The 10,036-nt window shown below is 38.0% G+C and overlaps 1 non-coding gene across 1 annotated transcript; it reads right to left on the reverse strand.

Moving 5' to 3' along the window:
• Positions 1-9,105: 9,105 nt before the first annotated feature.
• Positions 9,106-9,210, reverse strand: LOC111544208. Its single transcript, XR_002732070.1, has one exon. It is a non-coding gene; the product is annotated as a U6 spliceosomal RNA (small nuclear RNA).
• Between the last annotated feature and the right edge of the window lie 826 nt (positions 9,211-10,036).

Here is a 10,036-nt window from a genome sequence, read left to right on the forward strand (position 1 = left end):
CAGTTGTCTGTCTAGCTAAAAACACTCTATTTCAAAGTTACTATGTGCAGCTGAAAGTAATAAAACCGTATTTGCTTTTTAAACATCCATAATTTTGGCTCACTTTTTGTTTGCATTTTATTTTGGCCTCTACATGTCTAATATTTTCTATGTAATTTCATGTGGTTTGTTGCTGCTGTGTACTTTCCTGAGTATTTATTGTTCAGAATTGATGAAGTTTTCTGGAATTAGAATGGAATCTCTCTGAGGTCTTCTGTTCACTTGGTTGGTATCTTATTCATGACCAACTGGATGAACCGAGGCAGGGTAATAATTCTGGCAGTGGCTGTCAATGTCGAAATAGAATGCTGAGCTGAACTTTATGGTTTAAAACATGTATCCTGAGTTGTCAAGGTTGCTAGATTTAAAGTGTTTGACTTTGGAAAGAATTTGGACAGAATTTGATAGACAACTACTAACCCAGGCCTGGAACTCAATTCACCTCCGAAATGAGAAAGGGCCCATGTCTTTTTTTTTTCCCCCCTACTCTTCCCTTTTTCTCAACCTTATTTCTCCACATAGTCCAAGGACCAATCACCAAGTAGACAGATCCTGCATTAAGAATGTACACAGTGTGAGCTGAGTCAGGAGAAACGGCCATCTCTCCAGTAGAGGGGCAGTTTCCATTCCATTTTAAGCTAGACTTGAAATCACTATGTCATTATAAACACATATGGTACAGGCAGAGACAGGAAGTGGATACGTACACAGGATAAAGTAATTTGGAAGCATTAGTTACTTTGAAATGTGCTGCACACCAAGGAGACACGAGCATTTCACAGTGGATTTCTTTGCCTCAATCAATGTCCTTTTTTGGCTCATTTGAAGTAGTTTTATAGACCAGCAGGGTCACATGCTTGGGAAATTTCAAATTTCAGGAACATTTTCTTACTGCTTGTTCACCTCCCAACCTCTAAATTATTTACTGTTAACTGCAACCCACATCATTTGCCTTAGGGAGAAAATCTCTGACAAGTTTATCTATCTATCTATCTATCTATCTATCTATCTATCTATCTATCTATCTATCATCATCTGTTCATCCATCTATCTATTGGGATATGTGCATTAATTCACCCTACAAGTAATGGTGTTTTGTGCTCAGTTACTCTTTAGTAGCATAATTATCTTGAGAGTAAACTCACTGATAATGATCCCATTCCTATTACTTCCTCAAAAAATGCAATAAGCTCGTATAACAAGCATACGGTGATATATACAATTGAGAAAGGGGCCAGAACGTCAGAAGTGTTCGAACCAGAGCTACTCCATTTTGAATAGGGGGTGAGTAAAATGAGGTGGAGACCTGCTTGACTACATTTCAAGGAGGTTAGGCACTCTTAAGTCACAGGATGAGACAGGAGGTCAGCAAGACTGGCATCAGGTCACAAAGACCCCACTGGTAAGACAGGATGCCATAAAGAAGCCAGCAAAGCCACCAAAACCAAGATGACAGAAAGTGACCTCTGGTCATCTTCACTGCTCATTATATGCTAATCATAATGTGTTAACATGTTTAAAGACACTCCCCCCATGTCATGACAGTTTATGAATGCCATGGCAACGTCCAGAAGTTGCCTTATATGGTCTAAAAAGGGAAGGAACCCTCAGGTCCAGGAACTCCCTAACTTTTTCCTGAAAAACTCATGAATAATCCACCCCTTATTTAGCATATTACTGAAAATAACCTTAATAAGTACACTCAGTCAAGTAGCACATGCCGCTGCTTTATGGAGTAGTCATTATTTTATTCCTACACTTCTTAATAAACTTGTTTTCACTGTGTTCTGAGGACTCACCCTGAACTCTTTCTTGCACAAGATCCAAGAACGCTTTTTTGGATTCTGGATCAGGATCCTTTTCGGGTAACAAGAGCAGGATTTACAAAATTCTTCCCTAGATTTTCATGACATCGAGCCTTCCATAGATCTCTTTAAAAATATTTTTCTATGTCTCCTAAATGACTTTTAAACCACCTTACCCCCAAGTCTTCAACTTCCAAACTTCCGTTTGGGACAACAGCAATCTTGCTCCCTGCTCACTGGAGAAGAGTCCTTTTTTTCTCCAGATTTCTTGACTCCTCTATCTTCAAACCCGCCCCCAATTTAATGGGCTGCATCTTTTACAAGTTGATGGCTATTCTGACCTTCTTTACGTAAGGGAAGTATTTTGCTTTATTTTCCAAAATGGCGATACATTTATGCCAATCCAGCATCATTCTCTTATTTGCTCAGGGACGGAAGTTTAGGCTTTGGAAATTGAATGGAGTCCAGCTAACTGGTCAATGTGGGGATTGAATATATAACCCTGACCTCATTAAAAATCATGTTCCAACTAATTGATTGGTCTGATCCTTATCCAGACTGACTCCATTCTACTCTCTACTCCCAGTCTCATTTCTAACATATTTTTTAAGGGCTAGGTGGGTGAAAAATTTAGGTCATTTATGGATAAATATTTTAAGGAGGAAAGGCACCTAATTGTTGACAGTACTTTTAAAAGATTTGCATTAAAAATGCTTGTTGGAACACTGCTAAATTAAGATTGTTAATTTGTTTGGTCTGCATATACAAATTAGCATTTAAAACATAAATTTGTATAGTGAAGGTTAGCTTGACCACAAACAAACGTTCTAGTCCTCTATCCTTGTTAGTCGGAACAGTCACTTGCTATATCAATTCAGGCCAAATGAGGAGAAGACTTTGGCTATTGAGATGGATCTAATATTAACTGTAAAATTTAAGACATACCATGTTCCTTTGTTTGCCTAATTTAGCCAATTTATAAGTCCACATATTTTAAATAAATTGCTTAGCAAATCCCCACAGATTGGTTTTTAATCTTGTATTTTAATCTCTTGTATCTTTCTTCTCATCTATTCATCCATGCATTCATGCATTCATTTGATTTTTATTGAGTAATTGCTATGTGGATGGTACTAGGCTAAAAACTATGTGAAGATCTAGGAGAAGAAATAAGATACATGCAAATAGCTATAACATAAGGGGGAATATGATACATCTTGCCAGAAAGGCACAGAGGGCTGTGAACATTTACAGATGAGGAAAGTAAATTATAGATGGGGAAGACTAAGAATGACTCCACAGAGTGCAATTCCTTGCCCACAAAATGAAGAAAAGAACATTTAGATATACCCCAAAGAGAGGAAAAGAAGTGAGAACTGTGTGAACAAGTTAGAGAGAAAGACTCTGGTAAGAATGGGACTGATGGATTTGGTTGGGGGTAGGCTACATACAGAAGTAACTGGAGATACAATTGAAAATGAATGACAGATTAGTGAATGTTGATAATCAGTTTAAGATTTTTGGATGGTAATAGGGAACAACTTAAAGAAATTTTTAAAAATGTCTTTCATTTGATTTTTAGCAAGAAAATTACCTATAAAGGAATTCAAAAATAAAAAATAATCAAGACATTGTTAGCTTCAAAAAGGCTGTTAAATCAATCCAGGTGAAAAGTAACGAGGTTTAGCACTGTACAAACAAAAAGGGAAGAACAATTGACACATGGTATAATTGAAACTGTGAAGCAACATAGATCAGCTTTTAGAGGGATGATGGTCAAAAATGAGACAAGGGCTACACTGCCTATAGAGTATCACAAAGGAAAAGCATAAAAATGGAGAAGATAACTAACTTAAACACTCTTTCATTCACATAATTCTCCAACAGAGATTATGCAATCTCTACTTAGATTATTCAAGTGTATCAAATTGCTTTCAAGCAAAAGGGCATTGATGTTGAAGTCTGATGGCTTCACTATAAAAATGGACCACCCTTTGGAGCAAAGGAGATCTACCTGGTTCCCATGGCAAGCTTTGATACATGTCAATCAAAGGTATTCATATTGTCATTTTCATGACAATGATCAGGTCTTGGCTTTCAGGCTGTACAGAGCTGGATATTTTATAAATCTTACTTATCAAAGAAATCTCTGCACAAATGCTGTACTAGATGCTAGTCTCTGCCTCCAGGAAACTCACTGACCAGTGGGAAAGGAGAGCATGTTTCCTCCACTCTGTGTCACTTCCTCACTACTTACTCAGTCCCTAACGCTTTGTGATCTGATTTCCCCCAACTTCTCAGCCGAAACACCTACTTCAGGTTAAGTCAGTCTAGACACCATATTGAATAGCTTCTACTTGGTTCTCATTTACTTTGCTCTATTCTGCAATATTTGAAATTATTGGACATCTTTTTGGTCATATATCTATTTTCTTTCTTAATCACTACCCTTTCCTCAGCACTTTCAGTGCAGGCTGACACAAGACACACACACACACACACACTCACTCACATCCATCTTTTTATTTTTCTCTTCCATTGATTGCCGTAACACTTTTCTCTATTAGTTTTTCTGACAAGTTTCTTTTACTTTCCCACTCTTTATCTGGCTTTCTTCCTTTTTTTTATCCTTAGTATGGTTATGCAATGCATAACAATGTTTCAATCAGTGACTAAGTGACCACATATACAAGGGCAGTCCCATAAGATTATAATACTATGTTTTTACTGCACCTTTTCTATGTTTAGATATATTTACATACACTAATACTTACCATTGTGTTACTATTGCCTACAGTATTCAGTAGAGTAACATGCTGTAAAGGTTTGTGGCCCAGGAATAATAGGCTGTACCATATAGCATAGGTGTGTAGTAGGCTACACCATCTAGCTTTGTGTAAGTTCATGCTATGATGTTCACATAACGACAAAATTGTGTAATGGAACATTTCTCACAACATAGCCTGTTCTTAAGTGATGCATGATGGCATAGGTTTCTGCTAAGGTTCTTCCTAGGATCTTTTGTCTCCTATTTAAATGCTCATTTTGTTGTTGACCTCATTGATTCTCATAGATAGAACCCTTATACATCTTATGGAAACAAAAGAGCACATGCAGTCTTTGGTAATAGTAAGTAGTTTGTGAAAGCCACAGCTTAGACCTGGAAAGCCTGAGAGTGCTGGAGGGAAGACTGCTGAGACAGGCAAGACCAGGTCCTGGGGAACTTCCGGGTCAGAATAAAGTCAGACCGAATCCTGTAGGCAAAAGAGAACAATTGAAGCATTGTCAGCCATGGCATTGGGATCACATTGTATTGTTTGTTTTAGAAGGACCACAGTGCAGCAGAGTAGAGGATATTCGAAGCAAGAATGACAATTAGTTTCAACTAGTGTTCAAACTACATAAACTGGCACTGTGTTGAAGAGGATTCTGAGGCTATGTTCATGCTAATGTAGAAAAAAAAAAACCTTAATTATGTATCCAGGTATGACTGTTATCCCAGGAAGAACTTCCAAAAACCTGTGTGCTGTAATTGTATCACTTCCAAAAAGAATGCATTTGACTTCACCAGGCAGTGTCTAGAAAATGTGAGGTGTATTGAGGAATCGATGGAAATACAAGTCAAGGAAAGATTCAGCTTCTAAGGAAATAAGATTTTTCCCTATTGTTAAGAATAACTGGTTTTTCAAGGGTACAGTAGTAGAGACATGCAGATCATGTGACAGGTATTTGCCATCAAAGGGCTGGTAAGTGAAGCAAGACCAGGAGAACGATGGGAGGAGCAGTTAGGAAGCTGTTGATGAATCCAAAATAGAAATGATGAAGTTCTAAATTAAGTTAATGTCCATGGTACTCGAGAGAAGAGGATGGAACTTTGAGTGATATTAAAGATGTAATTGAAATCATTGACAGAACCATGGGATCATTATAATTTAATTGGAAGGTTGAAGATGAAGTGCTTATAAAGAAAACAGAATAAATGGCTAGAGACATGGAGAAAACCCAGAGACAGTGGTGTCACAAAAAGCCAATTCTAGTTCAGGATGAATGAAGAGTGTTGCAGAGAGGTGAAGTAGGAGGTGACTCAAAGGTGTCTATTGAATTTCTGCTGCTAGGATAATTGACCCCAGCCAGAACAATTTCTATGCACTAGTGGGAAGGGAAGCTAAGTTAACTAACTTCATTTTCTCGCCACTCATTCACCCCTTTCAAGAAAGTTAGGCTATAAAAACAAGGAAGGTGAAGCTATGACAAACTTAAGGTTATTTCACTTTTTGCTGTTGTTTTTCAGATGGTAAATGTATGAGCATGTTTACAGGTAAAAGAGCTCTACTTGGGAGGGGGAATACAGAAAATACAGGAGAGAGGTCCCTGCATTCTGCTGCTGGTAGCAAAAATGGGACAATTAGACTAGGAACAAGAAAGAAGGAAACAGGAAAGTGGGTGTGGATGCCAATCAATTTGTAAATGTGGGAAAGGAAGCGGAGGGAAACGAAGTATGATAGACTTGTTTTGTTTAGTCAACCAGGCCTATTTCATGAGAGAGGTGGGATAGAAGACTTCAGAATAATCATGACATTCATACCATTATTATGGGAAAAATTATGTTTTGGGATAATTTACAAAGACATTCATTATTATTCATAATGAATAAAGGTGAATAGCAACAAGTAAAGGATTATTTTGAGCAGCTCTGAAGACCTACCTATGGTTTTCAAATGGAGTCAGTAGTTCTTATCCTTGCAAGTTCTCTCACTGTGATAAAAATCTGTGCTTGGCTATTTGGGACAATACTAGAATGAGAGGCCTGCTTCTCCCCCTGATTCTTGGGTTTGGTGCCCCTGAGTGAGTGGGTGGAGGAAACACACAGATCATTGAATGAAGCTAATTATTTCTCAGTGAGTTACTAAAGGAAGCCTTGGGAACTTTGTCCACAAGGATGCCTCTTCTAACTTCATGTTCTTTTCATATAATTATCCTATCAGATCCCTGTAGAGACTACTTACGAGGTGCTATCCTCTGGCTGCCTAGCACCAAAACTGTATAATCAGCATGGATCTTCCACCCCATGCTATGAAGCTATGTTTTCTTTAGACGCCTCTAGAGTAAAAGCTTCAGTCCTTGGTTTGGTCCTGTTCTAATTGACGATCCATATCTTACCCCAGTAAAAATCCATGAGTTTCCTCCTCATCTGATTAATACCAGTAATCAACTCCACCAGAGGACAGAAAGTCAATAGGCTGTTTCCAATAACTGACTCAGCATGCTCTATTTTGGATGTGATATGACTGGCTTCTAGAGCCATGAGCTGTTGAACCACAACTGTGGTTTATAGATACTAAATGATGGGTTATTACCAATGACTGTAAATTTTCTATTTGACAGCCTTAAGGGGTACAGACCATGATGATTATTTATTTTTATGGGTTGTGGCTGCTTAATTTTCTGAAGGCGTAGGTCCCAATGGGTTGGCATTTTAATTATACACATGCATGTGTGTGTATGATATATGTATTATGTGTGTATGAACACACACACACACACACACATTCAGCCATTAGAAAACTTGTTAGCTCCTGTATAAGAATAGCAGTGGGTTCATGTACCCTTTGATGGGAATGATGAACAGCATGCCAGAACTGCTCACTCGGCCCTGCTTTTGTGACATAGATTTTGATACTGAAACAGAACAAGTTAAAGGCTTGTTCTAAATGGACAAAGCTCTCACAGAACTGGATACAGGCTCCTAAAACAGACTAATCCTTGCCTTTTTAGTGCAGTTGGAGAAGAAGCTGAATTTGAAAGATGTGTGTTGTGCAGTGTTGAAGACAAGGCGAAACAGGCCAAAGATTTCTTCTTCCTTCAAGATGATCGCTGTTCTCGATGGAGTATAGTGTTCAACAAAAGGACCTCCACCAAGTCTAGAAACTAATTTATGTCTGTTTCTGTAGAGTTTATATTATTTCTATTGCTTACACTTTAGAATGTTTATTTTTTGGGGACTAAGAGATTAAAAGAGTGTAAACTAAAATGATTAAAAAAAAAAAAAAAGAATTGTTCCTACAGATAAGGAATTGAGACTGTGATGAGAAGGTGGTGGGATTCCCTCTGTCTCATCACTGTCAGCATTGTAGGGGCTGCTACAGTGAATGGAGTCTTGCTTTACCTTCTGATTTGGATTAATGATGGTTTGACTTAGTTTATAGGTCCATATGCCTTCATCCACAATAACAAAATCCTAAAAGCTCTGTGAGCAACAGTGGTTTTACAAACCAATGAAAAAATATATTTGGTGTCAAAATCTGGTATCAGTTGAGGTGAGATGATCTACAGTTTCAATGATCTCACTTAGCGCGAAGTATTTCCTCCAGAAATATTAGTGCTTGATGGTTACAGAGTCAGAGTGCTCCATCTCCACAATTTGGTTTGTTCTGGTCTATGTAATGTCTAAAATATGAAAAGAATCTGAATACATTACAGAATAACATCCTTTGCTTGTAAGTAGCTAAAACACTAATTGGGGAAATTTCTAAAAAATGTGATTCTTTCACAACAATGGTTTAATTTGGAGGAGAAAAATAAATTGTTACATAATTAAAAATCAGTTGTTGAAACATTATTTTGGAGGCTGAAAGTTAACTAAATTTAACCTTTACACTACTTTCCCAAAATGGTGACATTGTGACTCTAGTTACAAAGAAAGCCACATAATAAAACATATCCATCCCCAAAGATTTCAAAATAAAAAATAGGAACCTGTACTTGTATCCATCCTGTCAAAATGTGAATGCTGTTCTCAACATTGAATGACATTTGGATGATCTCTTAACTTTTATTTTTCTATAATCCCGTGGCTCCTAAACTTTACTGCACATCAGAATCATTTGAGCATCTTTATTATTATTATTATTATTATTTAAATTATATGGGCCAGGCGCGGTGGCTCACGCTTGTAATTCCAGCACTTTGGGAGGCCGAGGTGGGTGGATCACTAAGTCAGGAGATTGAGACCACAGTGAAACCCGTCTCTACTTAAAAAAAAAAAAAAAAGAAAAGAAAAGAAAAAAAATTAGCCGGGCATGGTGGGAGCCTGTAGTCCCAGCTACTCGGAGAGACTGAAGCAGGAGAATGGCGTGAATCCGGGAGGCAGAGTTTGCAGTGAGCTGAGATGGCGCCACTGCACTGCAGCCTGGGGGACAGAGGGAGACTCGGTCTCAAAATAAATAAATAAATAAATACGTAAAGAAATAAATAAGTAAAAATAAAAATAAATTATATGGAAGGCTTGCATGTCATCCTTGAGCAGCAGTTATGCAAATCTTCTCTGTATTGTTCCAGTTTTAGTGTATGCTCTGCCAAAGCCAGCACATCTTTAAAAATACTCAATACTCTGCCTCGGGCTCCCAAAATGCTGGGATTACAGGCGTGAGCCTTCAAGACCAGCCTGGCCAACATGGCGAAATCCGTCTCTATTAAAAATACAAAACTAGCCAGGCGTGGTGGCTCGCGCCTGTAATCCCAGCTACTCGGGAGGCTGAGGCAAAAGAATCGCTTGAACCCCGGAGGTGGAGGTTGCAGTGAGCCAAGATCAAGATTGCACCACCGCACTTCAGCCTAGGCAACAAGAGTGAAACTCTGTCTCAGTCAAAAAACAAAACAAAACAAAGCAAAAACTAAAGTCTGGGGTACCTTCCCCAAACATTGTGATTTAATTAAGATGGGATGTGACTGGGCATCAGGGTTAAAACGTCTTCGAGGGATTCAGTGTATAGCAAAGTTGGGGGATTCCTGTTTTTAACCTGTAGCAGAGTTACTTCTGGTGACATGTACCTCAAAAGAGCAAGTCTAGACACCCTGAGGAATGTTTTCTGACACTTGAATTAAATTATATTGCACAGATATCATGCTTGTGTGAGAGCACCACAAGCTACTTTGCTTTGTGATGGGTTTTCCATTTGTTGTTTGTTTTTCACATGGGGTTTTCTTTGTAACTACAGTCACAGTGTCACCATTTTATATCATGACAGCATAAAGACCTTTAATTTTTCACCCTAATTATACACTTGATATTTGTGTAATTTGGGGAAAGTAGTGTAATGCTTAGATGTAGTTACTTATAGCCTCCAAAATAATCTTTCAACAACCAACTGATATTTATTTATATAATAACTAATTTTTCTCCTCTAAATTAA

Source organism: Piliocolobus tephrosceles, chromosome 7, assembly GCF_002776525.5.
Source record: "Piliocolobus tephrosceles isolate RC106 chromosome 7, ASM277652v3, whole genome shotgun sequence".
NCBI lineage: Eukaryota > Metazoa > Chordata > Mammalia > Primates > Cercopithecidae > Piliocolobus > Piliocolobus tephrosceles.